The following is a 14,131-nucleotide window of genomic DNA, read 5'->3' on the forward strand; positions in this document are numbered from 1 at the left end:
CGGTTCTCAAAAAGGATTCAAATCCATGGAATCAGTTCTTTTCTTATCGAACAATCAGGAGAACCGGTTTCAAACATCATCTAGAGAAAGCCAAGAGTGTACAAAGCAGTAATCTGAGTAAAGAGTGGCTATTTTTAAGAAACTTAAATATAAAACATGTTTTCATTTTTTTCACCTTTTTTTGTTAAGTACATAACTCCACAGTGACAATCTACAATGTAAATAGTCATGAAAATAAAGAAAAGACATTGAATGAAAAGATAAATGGGTTGTACTTGTATAGCGTTTTTCTACCTTCAAGGTACTCAAAGCGCTTTGACACTACTTCCACATTTACCCATTCACACACACATTCACACACTGATGGAGGGAGCTGCCATGCAAGGCGCCAACCAGCACCCATCAGGAGCAAGGGTGAAGTGTCTTGCTCAGGACACAACGGACGTGACGAGGTTCGTACTAGGTGGGATTTGAACCAGGGACCCTCGGGTTGCGCACGGCCACTCTCCCACTGCGCCACGCCGCCCCAAGATGTGTCCAAACTTTTGACCTGTACTGTATGTCATGTTCTTTGCTCTTAACAGGTTTGTCTATTCACTTCTGGGTTAATTTGGAGCACACCTGTCCGCCTTAAAATGACCCATGCATTGATCTTATCACTGACGGTATAACAACTTTCAAGTAACCATCCACATTTCAGGTAAAGATTACGCGGGGTGAAAATATAATGTATGTGATTAATCTGCGTTGATACCTGAATAAAATGCATCAACTCATTACATTTTACATCCCTCGTTTTCATTACGTTTGACAATACATTCGTCAATGGAGAGGTTTTATTTGAATCGCAGCTTTTACTCTGAAGGTTCAATCACATCACTTTTCTTACTGCTGCTGGCTTGATGCATTTCTCCTTCTCTGCTCCCCCTCCCTCTGTCCCTCTCTCTACTGTCATCCAGCACTGTGCTGATGCCTTGCTAAACCCAGAACAACCTCCAGGAGGGATGAGCTGCCGGGTAACTGGAAAGAAGACCACGAAAAAAATCTAAGAGATAAATAGGGACTGCAAGCAGACCAACTCAGGCAGGAGATTGTGGTCACTGTCAGTTTGTGAGTGTGTGCGCCTTGGACTCCCACTCAGTGATGTAAAGGTGGATACTGGCATGTGGAGGAGCAGGCATAAAGGTAAGACACGTGATACTCTTTGGACTTGCTGCTTTTCCAAGATTTGTGTTAATATAAGAATATGAAAATTCTGTCCAGTCTGTGAACCCACCCGAAGACTTAGCAGTACTAAAAGGCGTAGTCTTTCTCTGGTCACTCACTAAAAAACAAATACATGCAAAATAAAAGGGCCATGGCAAGGTCCTCTGAGTTCTGTGGTGATGGAAAAAATGCTTAGTTCTGGAGGTGGTGACGACTCATTTCTTTCCCAAGCATCAATCAATGAGGTAGCAAATGTGTGTTGATGGGTCAAGGAGATGGGTGTGACAGGTGTTTCCAATGATGGTGGGACAACAAGGTGTTCCCTGACACCTATGAAGTTGGCAGTGTGTTGGGAGTCAAAGTAGCCCTGCAGCAGAGTAGCACTGTCCTTTTTTTTGTAGCCCCCCAAGAGTGGGCTAGGATCCAAACTCCTTGTTTTGACACACCTCTATGCTGACTATAAGTAGGAAAAATAGGACTGAATTATAAATGAGTGATGTCCCAGCTGAGGGACTGTCTTACTTCAATTGAGAATGGCATGGCTGTAGTAAATCAATTATGCAAAGTAAAGTTTATTCTACAAAAATAACACAGCGATGCGTGTTTCCTTGGATGGTGGACATTTGTGACAAATTATGCGGGGTGGGACTTTGTGGCATGTAAGGGCTTTGACAACCCCGCTGTCGCCAAGCGAGAGGGATGTTAATGGAGGAGAGTGAGGAAGCAGGCATTACCGCTGCAAGATAGAGGGAGAGGGAGCGTCACATGAGAGCGTGTGTGAGGCGTTTCCATGGCAACCTGACAGGGGTGTGTTTGGTCTCTGGAGATGGTGTGAAACCAGAGGGGAGTGAGGAAGAGATGAGAGAAGAAGGGAAAACTCTCCCTTGTTAAGAGAAGGGAGGGGGAGGGTGAGGAGGGAAGGAGCAGGTAGGAGAGTCTTCCTCATCCTATTGTTTGTTTTCCTCACCCTCTGCACGCAACCTCTTTGTTCCCCCTCACACATTTCAAGCAACTTGTAGGGCTCGCCATGATTGTATTTAAGTCAAGATAGTATCTTTATTTGGTGGACATTAAACAAGTTTATGACTGAACTAATGAGCACAGATCCCTGCCAAGATTCAACAGACGTAGCAGCTGGTCTCCTCTTGGCGGTTGAAAAATAATCAATGTCACTGTCTGTTATTAATATAATGTCTGAAATTAAATGGCATTAAACAATGCATCTGTCAGCGCTATGTTCATGTTGTCGGATAAGATGATCTTGTCAATTTCTGATATTTCACAGTTTCAGGAGGCCAGAATGCCTTGTGCAGCAACAAGTACGATTACATAATATCTCACTCGGACACATACCTCCCCTTTTCAAAAACGTTCCGTTTTAAAAAGTAATTTTCTCATACCGTGTGAATCAGGCCCGTGCAAAATTTGGAATTTCTATTCAGTTACCTTGAAAAATTTGTAATTGATTTGGCGACACCACGTCGAATTGGAATAACAGAGAGTCGAATTAGATTGACTGCAATTTCAGTGAAAATAGCAACAGGAAGAATTTGCTAAATATTTCACAAACACTGAATGTCTGGATCATATGTAAAGCTGTCAGCCACCTTGGGGCAGTCAGTTGTCAAGACTTCAGCTGCAATACCCTTGTATGCTGTATAACTCATCTAAGTAAATACTTTTTCATATTGTGTAATTGCTCCAAAGACATGCTAGTATAGTAATTATTAAATAAAAAAATAAAAAAAACCTGCGAGATCTAATGTGAATTGCAGGGCACATTGATCATCGACACTTCGAACGCACATTGCGGCCCCGAGCGGGGTTGCGATTCGATTATATATCAATTTTTTCGATTCAAAGCCGTTCTCGATTCAAAAACGATATTTTTCCGATTCAAAACGATTCTGTATTCATTCAATACATAGAATTTCAGCTGGATCCACCCCAGTCTGCTGACATGCAAACAGAGTAGTACTTTTTTTTTATAATTGTAAAGGACAATGTTTTATCAACTGATTGCAATAATATAAATGTATTTTAACTATTAAACGAACCAAAAATATGACTTATTTTATCTTTGTGAAAACATTGGACACAGTGTGTTGTCAAGCTTATGAGATGTGATGCAAGTGTAAGCCACTGTGACACTATTGTTCTTTTTTTTTCAATTTTTATAAATGTCTAATGACAATGTCAATGAGGGATTTTTAATCACTGCTATGCTGAAATTATAACTAATATTGATACTGTTGTTGATAATCATTTTTGTTTCACTACTTTTGGTTTGTTCTGTGTCGTGTTTGTGTCTCCTCTGATTTGCTGTATTTATTGCAGTTCTGAGTGTTGCTGGGTCAGGTTTGGTTTTGGAATTGGATTGCATTGTTATGGTATTGCTGTGTAGTGGTTTGTTGGATTGATTAATAAAAAAATAAAAACAATTAAAAAAAGAGAATCGATTCTGAATCGCACAACGTGAGAATCACAATTTGTATTTGAATCGATTTTTCCCCACACCCCTAATATATATATATATATATGTATATTTCCATAAATGATCAATTGGAATTTCAATTATACTTCCTTCATTTTGAATTTAAATTCATTCAAGTTCATTTTAGGATATATATATATATATATATACTTTTCCATGAATGATCAATTGGAATTTCAATTCTACTTCCTTCATTTTGAATTTAAATGAATTCAAGTTCATTTTAGGAGACATTCTCAATTTAGTTTGGAGGTTTTGGAATGCAGCAGGCAGCATGGTGGCACAGGGGCTTGCTCCTCACAACAAGAAGGCCCTGGGTTCAATTCCCGGGCTTGGGGTCGTTCCCTGTGATTGCGTAGGTTTCTTCCCGGTACTACGGCTTCGTCCCACCTTTAAAGACATGCACCTGGGGATAGGTTGATTGGCAACATTAAATTGGCCCTAGTGTGTGAATGTGAGTGTGAATGTTGTTTGTCTATCTGTGTTGACCCTGCGATTAGTTGGTGACTTGTCCAGGGTGTACCCGCCTTCCGCCCCTACCGCAGCCCCGTAAGGGACAAGCGGTAGAAATGGATGGATGGATGGATGGAAGGTTTTGAATGCTGGAAAAAGCAATGTTTCCAATCCATTTTTCATACCGCTTGTCTTAAATATAGGGTTACATGTAAGCAGAAGCCAATACCATCTGAGAAAAGGTCCCAAAAAACATGACAATTCATACCTATGGACAATTTTGAGTTTTCATCGAACGTAGCATTCATGTTTTTTGGAATTTGGCACCCAGAGAAAACATCAAAACCATAGAGAGAACATGCAAAACTGTAAATAGAACATTACACACGACGCTCAAAAATCAATACACATTTTTTAGTACGACTTTAGTAAGCTCTGCAACATTTTGACCAAAGAACCACCATTTCATGTTATGTCGACCACAATTCAGTTTGTAAAAATTAAACGTATAAAAACTTTAGGTGCAGAAATATTTTGCGCAAAAAATATTTTTTACTTCGAAACCCAAGATCCATTTCCCTCAAATTAAGACAGAAGCAATCAATGGTGTCTTAGAACAAGTGTCAAGTTTGCAGTCAAGTGACACGGCTCTTGTGATGCAACTTCAAACAGGCAGTTTATGCAGCACTGCACACTAACAGCCGTGAGCACAATGAGACGGGTGATGTTTCAGTGATGTTCGGCGGGCCAAATAAAAAGCTTTGACGTGCCGGGTGTGGCCCGCAGGCCGGCAGTTAAATTGGCTGTCTTAGCGGTACATCTAATTTATCACATTTGTATGCACGTACAGCACTTACGACCTGTAATATATCAGTATGTGGAATTAAATTATGGAATGGATAATCAAAGAAATCAAACAAAGCACCAATATGATTCCGTTTAGGAAATGTTCAAACTACAAATTTCCACAAAGTACAAACAAAAAGATTTAATGATAAACATCTTCAACCTTTTTGTAAACAAAAATAATAATCTCTTTCATCTCCTAAGTGAATTATAAATTACCTAACTATCTATTTATGAGAACCCTAATTATTGTGTATATGTTTATATGGCTAATATTTATGTATTTAACTTTTGTTTACTGTCTTGTATATTCATTTATTTCATTTATTTATGAACTGTTCTGTTGCACAAAGAGAACACAAAAATGTGATACAACTGCAATGAAATGAAAAAGGGGTAGGACCATTGCTTAAATACACAAATTAACATACATACTTCCTGGCAATCATTCATTTGTGATCGCATTAATTATTTAACTTATCTTTTCACTTGTCTTTTTTGAGCGCATGAAAGTATTGTTGAGTACTATCGACTTGATGGATTCATTTCATGAAGAATGTTTTCTGTCAACAGCTTCTTGAAAGCAGAACAAGACAATGACAAGTCTTATAATAATGATAATAATAATAAAAGATCTGCGATGAGGTGGCGACCTGTCCAGGGTGTACCCCGCCTTCCGCCCGATTGTAGCTGAGATAGGCTCCAGTGTCCCCCGCGACCCCGTAGGGAATAAGCGGTAGAAAATGGATGGATAATAAAAGATGTAATAACAATTGATCCCATAGAATGGCAATATCAAATCTAACAGAAAAAAATTGTAAATGACATATTTTTCCAGAATTGTGCAGCCCGACAATAAAGCAGGTATGTTATTTTTTGTTGAAGGCATTTCCTCTGCAATATATGCATTAAATTGAATAGTGTGATGAATTAATGTGTGATATTACACCTCCGGGTACTCCGGCTTCCTCCCACTTCCAAAGACATGCACCTGGGGATAGGTTGATTGGCAACACTAAATTGGCCCAAGTGTGTGAATGTGAGTGTGAATGTTTTCTGTCTATCACTATTGGCCCTGCGATTGGATGGCGACTTGTCCAGGGTGTACACCGCCTTCCGCCCGGTTGTAGCTGAGATAGGCACCAGCGCCCCCCGCGATCCCAAAGGGAATAAGCGCTAGAAAATGGATGGATATTACACCAGCAGTAATCTTCTCCAATAAAACAACAAAAAAAACAATGCATGGTTTAGTTTATTATGGTCTTCATAGTAAGAACAGTTTATTACAAGAGAAAGACAAGTAGTGGTACAATATGATTTTTTTTTTTAGTGCCGTTCATTACAATTGACAATTTCAATACAAAAATATGTAGTGTGTAAACTAAACTGTTGAACAAGTGTAGTGTGTTTGTCTCTTTTACAAGAGACAAGAAAAAGAAACCAATTGGATGAAAGGAGTTGAGTAACAATAACAATAGTAAACAAGAAAAGAACATGTGGACTGGCAGTAATTGTCTAGACACATTAGGGTCGGACTGATAGGACGAGATAAAATCAATACAAAGCAGAAAGCACAATGCAAAGATAGGAACAACATGATTGATCCAACCAAAATATAACACTGATAAACAGACAAGGAGTAAATAAGCAATCAATAACTCAGACAGCCATGGGCATGCATATTTCCTTTTTGTACTTTACATGGGAAAACTCAAAAAATTTAATATCGAGCAAAGGTTAGTTGATTCCAGCATTTAGATTCACAAGATGAATTTTATCAAATCAAATCAAATTAAATCAAATTATTTATAAAGCACATTTAAAATTTACCACAGGGGTAGCCAAAGTGCTATGGGCAGGTTAAAAGATAATAAGAAGACCGAGCAAACAACACAACACAAACAGAACATGATAAAAAATAAATAAATAAAACAAAAAAACAGGTTCACAGCAGGTGTATAATGGGGCGCCATTGCAGGATGGATATCACTCAGTGTTAAAAGCCAAGGAATAAAAGTATGTTTTTAAGAGAGATTTAAAAACAGGAAGAGAGGAGGCTTGTCTAACACTCAGAGGTAGGTCGTTCCAGAGTTTGGGAGCAGCAGCGGCGAAAGCTCTGTCATCTCTAAGCTTCAGCCTTGTGTCAGGGACCGTCAGTAGCAGCTGATCGGCTGATATTAGGGATCGAGTGGGGCAGTAAGGCTGAAGGAGGTCGGAGAGATATGTTGGCGCGAGGTTGTTTAGACAGTAAAAAGCAAATAGAAGGAGTTTAAAATTGATTCGATAACGCACAGGGAGCCTGTGAAGGGACGCTAATATAGGGGTGATGTGTTCACGTCTGCGGGTCTGTGTTAGCAAATGAGCAGCAGAGTTTTGCACGAGCTGCAGGCGGGCGGGGGAGGCCTGGCTAATGCCTACATACAGTGCACTGCAGTAGTCTAAACAATTCGAGATAAAGGCCTGAATTAATTTCTCGAGATCATGTCCTGGCAGAAGCGGTTTCTCTTTCGCTATTTGGCGTGATTGATAAAAGCTTTTTTGAACGACGCTGCTGATTTGTTTTTTGAATTTAAAATCTGAGTCGAACTTTACCCCCAGGTTTGTAACACAATCGCTGAAATATGGAGTCAGAGTGCCAAGGTCAACGTTGGGGGAGGGAGAGCGACTTGGACCGAACAACATAACTTCTGTTTTTCGGTCTGGGGGGGTAGGCAGGAATCCGGCCAGGTGAGAACGCTGACTTGGACGTCGAAAAACCAACGTCGAAGTTGATCATGTCCGTGTGAGAGGGACACAGATTCAACAGCGTTTGGCGATCATACACAAACAGTGAGCTGACAGGGCCAACAAAAAACGCAAACAGCACAAAAACAAACAGAGCTGACAGCGAGAGACTGGCGCCATCTTGGATTTTCCCATCATCTTTTCCCATCATTACTCTCTTTTATACAAGACATAAGGTCGTAACATGTCATTCAAAATACTGTATTTCCAGGCTGACGATTTACGAAAACCCTGTATAGAAAATCTCAGAAAATGTGGGGTTTTCAAAAACTGGAAGCCTCCAGTTGATCATCATAATGATATGAAATAAAAGTTTGACATATCCATTTTCTACCGCTTGTCCCTTTCAGGGTTGCGGGGGGTGCTGGAACCTATCTCAGGTGCATTACAGTTGGATAAGCATATGAATATATATACCCCCCAGTGTTACCTGATTCTCACCTTTTTTGTAAGGGGCGCCGGAAGTTGGCAGACCCGTCAGCGATCCTGTTCTGTCTCTCTGTGATGTTTGTCTACTCTTGAATGGGATTGTGCTGAAAATCTTAATTTCCCCTCAGGGATTATTAAAGTATTTCTGATTCTGATCCTGATTACCTGTATACACTCCAGAACTATCTAAATATTTTCTCGTATCCTAAACAGTAAAAAAACAGATGAACTTTTCATGAACTCTAACTAAATGAAGTACTTATACTGTGCACATTCAGTTCTTCTCAAATAGTGGGGCGGTGCAAAGCCAGGAAAGTGAATATGATTTTTTTGCCTTACCTAAATTTGATGAAGCATATCTGACACGGTATAGCTCAGTTGGTAGAGCGGCTGTGCCAGCAACTTCAGGGTTGCAGGTTCGATCCCTGCTTCCGCCATCCTAGTCACTGCCGTTGTGTCCTTGGAAAGACACTTACCCGCCTGCTCCCAGTGCCACCAACACTGGTTTAAAAAAAAAATGTAACTTACATATTGGGTTTCACAATGTAAAGCGCTTTGAGTCACTTGAAAAAAGCGCTATATAAATATACTTCACTTCACTTGGCTTCAATGTAACCACGGTGGGAGACGAGGAAAGACGAGTGTGTTTTTCCCTTTAATGTTACTAAACTTACAGAGGTATAGTTATAACAGTTTTATAGACAAAATATACTATTTATCGTCATGGTAGAGAGTGGAAGGGAGGCAGGAAGGAGGCAAAATATTTCCCTCTTCCTAGTGGGGACGTAAGAGAAAGTATTTGAGAAGCACTGTGGTAACTAATGCTACAGTTGAAAAATATGTTGCATTTATTGATAAATATTGTTTGTGTTATGTATTACTGATTAGATATTCAAATTATTAATTTCCTATTGAATGGGAACACACACAAATGTAAATAGCTCATTTTCCTCCTCGACTTAAGTCTATCGATGCTCGCCTCCATTCTACAAAACCCGTCTCCATGTGAGTTTGGAAATTGTGTTTGATGTAAATATAAATGGAATACAATGATTTGCAAATCCTTTTCAACCATAGTCAATTGAATGCACTACAAAGACAAGATATTTGATGTTCAAACTCCATCCATCCATCCATCCATCCATCCATCCATCCATCCATCTTCTTCCGCTTATCCGAAGTCAGATTGCGGGGGCAGCAGCCTAAGCAGGGAAGCGCAGACTTCCCTCTCCCCAGGCACTTCGTCTAGCTCTTCCCGGGGGATCCCGAGGCATTCCCAGGCCAACCGGGAGACATGGTCTTCCCAACGTGTCCTGGGTCTTCCCCGTGGCCTCCTACCGGTTGGACGTGCCGTAAACACCCCCCTAGGGAGGCATTCGGGTGGCATCCTGACCAGATGCCCGAACCACCTCATCTGACTCCTCTCGATGTGGAGGAGCAGCGGCTTTACTTTGAGTTCCTCCAGGATGACAGAGCTTCTCACCCTATCTCTAAGGGAGAGCCCCGCCACACTGCGGAAGAAACTCATTTCGGCCGCTTGTACCCGTGATCTTATCCTTTCGGTCATGACCCAAAGCTCATGACCATAGGTGAGGATGGGAACGTAGATGGACCGGTAAATTGAGAGCTTTGTCTTCCGGCTCAGCTCCTTCTTCACCACAACGGATCGGTACAACGGCTGCATTACTAAAGACGCTGCACCAATCCTCCTGTCGATCTCACGATCCACTCTTCCCCCACTCGTGAACAAGACTCCTAGGTACTTGAACTCCTCCACTTGGGGCAGGGTCTCTTCCCCAACCCGGAAATGGAATGGACTCGGACTTGGAGGTGCTGATTCTCATTCCGGTCGCTTCACACCCGGCTGCGAACCAATCCAGTGAGAGCTGAAGATCCCGGCCAGATGAATCCATCAGGATCACATCATCTGCAAAAAGCAGAGTCCTAATCCCGCGGCCACCAAACCGGAACCCCTCAACGCATTGACTGCGCCTAGAAATTCTGTCCAGAAATGTTATAAACAGAATCGGTGACAAAGGACAGCCTTGGCGGAGTCCAACCCTCACTGGAAATGTGTCCGTCTTACTGCCGGCAAAGTGGACCAAGCTCTGACACTGATCGTACAGGGAGCGGACCGCCACAATAAGACAGTCCGATACCCCATACTCTCTGAGCACTCCCCACAGGACTTCCCAAGGGACATGGTCGAATGCCTTCTCCAAGTCCACAAAGCACATGTAGACTGGTTGGGCAAACTCTCATGCACCCTCAAGAACCCTGACGAGAGTATAGAGCTGGTCCACAGTTCCACGACCTGGACGAAAACCACACTATTCCTCCTGAATCCGAGGTTTGACTATCCGGCGTAGCCTCCTCTACGTACACCTGAATAAACCTTACCGGGAAGTCTGAGGAGTGTGATCCCACAATAGTTGGAACACACCCTCCGGTCCCCCTTCTTAAAAAGTGGGACCACCACCCCGGTCTGCCAATCCAGAGGTACCGCCCCCGATGTCCACGCGATGCTGCAGAGTCTTGTCAACCAAGACAGCCCCACAGCATATATAGCCTTAAGGAACTCCGGGCAGTTCTCATCCACCCCTGGGGCCTTGCCACCGAGGAGCTTTTTAACTACCTCGGCAACCTCAGCCCCAGAAATAGGAGAGCCCACCACAGATTCCCCAGGCACTGCTTCCTCATAGGAAGACGTGTTGGTGGGATTGAGGAGGTCTTCGAAGTATTCCTTCCACCTATCCACAACTTCCACAGTTGAGGTCAGCAGAACACCATCCGCATCATACACGGTGTTGACAGTGCACTGCTTCCCCTTCCTGAGGCGGCAGATGGTGGTCCAGAATCTCTTTGAAGCCGTCCAGAAGTCGTTATCCATGGCTTCCCCGAACTCCTCCCATGTCCGAGTTTTTGCCTACGTGACCGCTGAAGTTGCACACCGCTTGGCCTGTCGGTACCTGTCTACTGCCTCCGGAGTCCTATGGGCCAATATAACCAGATAGGTCTCCTTCTTCAGCTAGACAGCATCCCTCACCGCTGGTGTCCACCAACGGGTTCTGGGATTACCGCCCCGACAGACACCAACTACCTTGCGGCCGCAGCTCTTATCAGCTGCCTCGACAATAGAGGTGCGGAACATGGTCCACTTGGACTCAATGCCCAGCACCTTCCTCGTGACATGTTCAAAGTTCTTCCGGAGGTGGGAATTGAAACTTTCTCTGACAGTAGACTCTGCCAGACGTTCCCAGCAAACCCTCACAATGCGTTTGGGCCTGCCAGGTCTGTCCGGCATCTTACCCCACCATCGCAGCCAACTCACCACCAGGTGGTGATCGGTAGAAAGCTACGCCCCTCGCTTCACCCGAGTGTCCAAAACATGAGGCCACAAATCCGATGACACAACTACTAAGTCGATCATGGAACTGCGGCCTAGGGTGTCCTGGTGACAAGTGCACATATGGACACCCTTATGTTTGAACATGGTGTCTGTTTTGGACAATCTGTAACGAGCACAAACGTCCATTACCAAAACACCACTCGGGTTCAGATCTGGGCGGCCATTCTTCCCAATCACACATCTCCAGGTTTCACTGTCGTTGCCAACATCAGCGTTGAAGTCCCCCAGCAGAACAAGGGAATCACCCGAGGGAGCACTCTCAAGTACTCCCTCGAGTGTACCCAAAAAGGTTGGTACTCAGATCTGGTGCATAAGCACAAACAACAGTCAGGACCCGTCCCCCCATCCGAAGGCGGAGGGAGGCTACCTTTTCGTCCACTGGGTTGAACTCCAACATACAGGCTTTGAGCTGGGGGGCAACGAGAATTGCCACCCCAGCCCGTCGCCTCTCACTGCCGGCAACGCCTGAGTGGAAGAGAGTCCAGGCCCTTTCGAGAGAAGTGGTTCCAGAGACCTTTCTGCGCATCGAAGTGAGTTCGACTATATCCAGCCAGAATTTCTCCTTCCCCCCCAGTGAGGTGACGTTCCACTCCATTCAAACTCATAAACTTTATTTTTTTTTGCAAATAATAATTAACATAGATTTTTATGGCTGCAACATGTGCCAAAGTAGTTGGGAAACGGCATGTTCACCACTGTGCTACATCCCCTTTTCTTATAACAACACTCAATAAACGTTTGGGAACTGAGGAAACTTATTGATGAAGCTTTGAAAGTGGAATTCTTTCCCATTCTTGTTTTTGTAGAGCTTCAGTCATTCAACAGTCCAGGTTCTCCGCTGTCATATTTTATGCTTCATAATGCGCCACACATTTTCAATGGGAGACAAGTCTAGACTGCAGGCGGGCCAAGAAAGTACCCGCACACTTTTTTTTACGAAGCCACGCTGTTGTAACACATGCTGAATGTGGCTTGGCATTGTCTTGCTGAAATAAGCAGGGGCGTCTATGAAAAAGACGGCGCTTAGATGGAAGCATATGTTGTTCCAAAACCTGTATGTACCTTTCAGAATTAATGGTGCCTTCACAGATGTCTAAGTTACCCATGCCTTGGGCACTAATGCACCCCCATACCAGCACAGATGCTGGCTTTTGAACCTTGCGTCGATGACAGTCTAGATGGTTCGCTTCGATTTTTGGTCTAGATGACATGATGTTGAATATTTCTAAAAACTATTTGAAATGTGGACTCGTCAGACCACAGAACACTTTTCCACTTTGCATCAGTCCATCATAGATGATCTCTGGCACAGAGAAGCCGACGGCGTTTCTTGATGTTGTTAATGAATTGCTTTTGCTTTGCATAGTAGAGCTTTAACTTGCACTTACAGATGTAGCGACAAACTGTATTCAGTGACAGTGGTTTTTTGAAGTGTTCCTGGCCCATGTGTTGATATCCTTTAGAGATTGATGTCGGTGTTTGATACAGTGCCGTCTGAGGGATCGAAGGTCACGGTCATTCAATGTTGGTTTACGGCCATGCCGCTTACGTGGAGTGATTTCTCCAGGTTCTCTGAACCTTTTGATGATGTTATGGACCGTAGATGTTGAAATCCCTAAATTTCTTACAATTGCACTTTGAGAAACATTATTCTTAAACTGTTTGACTATTTGCTCACGCAGTTGTGGACAAAGAGGTGTACCTCGCCCCATCCTTTCTTGTGAAAGACTGAGCATTTTTAGGAAGCTGTTTTTATACCCAATCATGGCACCCACCTGTTCCCAATTAGCCTGCACACCTGTGGGATGTTCCAAATAAGTGTGATGAGTATTCCTCAACTTTATCAGTATTTATTGCCACCTTTCCCAACTTCTTTGTCACTTGTTGCTGCCATCAAATTCTAAAGTTAATGATTATTTGCAAAAAAAACAACATTATCAGTTTGAACATCAAATATGTTGTCTTTGTAGCATATTCAACTGAATATGGGTTGAAAATGATTTGCAAATCTGTGTATTCCGTTTATATTTACATCTAACACAGTTTCCCAACTCATATGGAAACAGGGTTTGTAGATGCACACTTGGTTGGAGCAACCCCCCAATATGGGCAATCCTTGTCAAATCTGGGTTTGCGTGCATTCTGCCATCGACTGAAATACTTTTGCTCCTGTGCCCCTCTGAGGATGGTGAAACATTATATTGCACCAGAAGTTTGGAAAAAGTGTACACCACATGTAATACAAAGATACAAGAAACTTCCAGAAATCAATTCTGATCGCTTCAATTGAAACACCGCCAAACATCCATTGAGATGTGTTATGGCTGGGTCGCAAGATGCAGACAGATCTCCAGGGTTAGCGTGCAGGTAGGACAATGATTTATTCTTCATAAATCAATCCAGAATAAAAAAATGCAGGAAAATACAACTAAACAGAAAAGCGTGACGATTGCACGGGAAGCTATGGCAAAGCTAACGGAAACGATTAGCATAGAAAACAAGCAAGAAGT

At 42.8% G+C, this 14,131-nt stretch overlaps 1 protein-coding gene across 2 annotated transcripts in view; it reads left to right on the forward strand.

The window, feature by feature from the left end:
* Nucleotides 1-992: 992 nt before the first annotated feature.
* Nucleotides 993-14,131, forward strand: part of lingo2b (leucine rich repeat and Ig domain containing 2b) — a 192,190-nt gene continuing 179,051 nt past the window's right edge. For both annotated transcript variants that reach the window (XM_061895052.1, XM_061895053.1), the window contains exon 1: nt 993-1,185. The gene's annotated coding sequence lies outside the window, so the exon portion shown is untranslated. The remainder of the gene's footprint in view (nt 1,186-14,131) is intronic.

Source organism: Nerophis ophidion, linkage group LG03 (genome assembly GCF_033978795.1).
Source record: "Nerophis ophidion isolate RoL-2023_Sa linkage group LG03, RoL_Noph_v1.0, whole genome shotgun sequence".
Classification (NCBI taxonomy): Eukaryota; Metazoa; Chordata; class Actinopteri; order Syngnathiformes; family Syngnathidae; genus Nerophis; species Nerophis ophidion.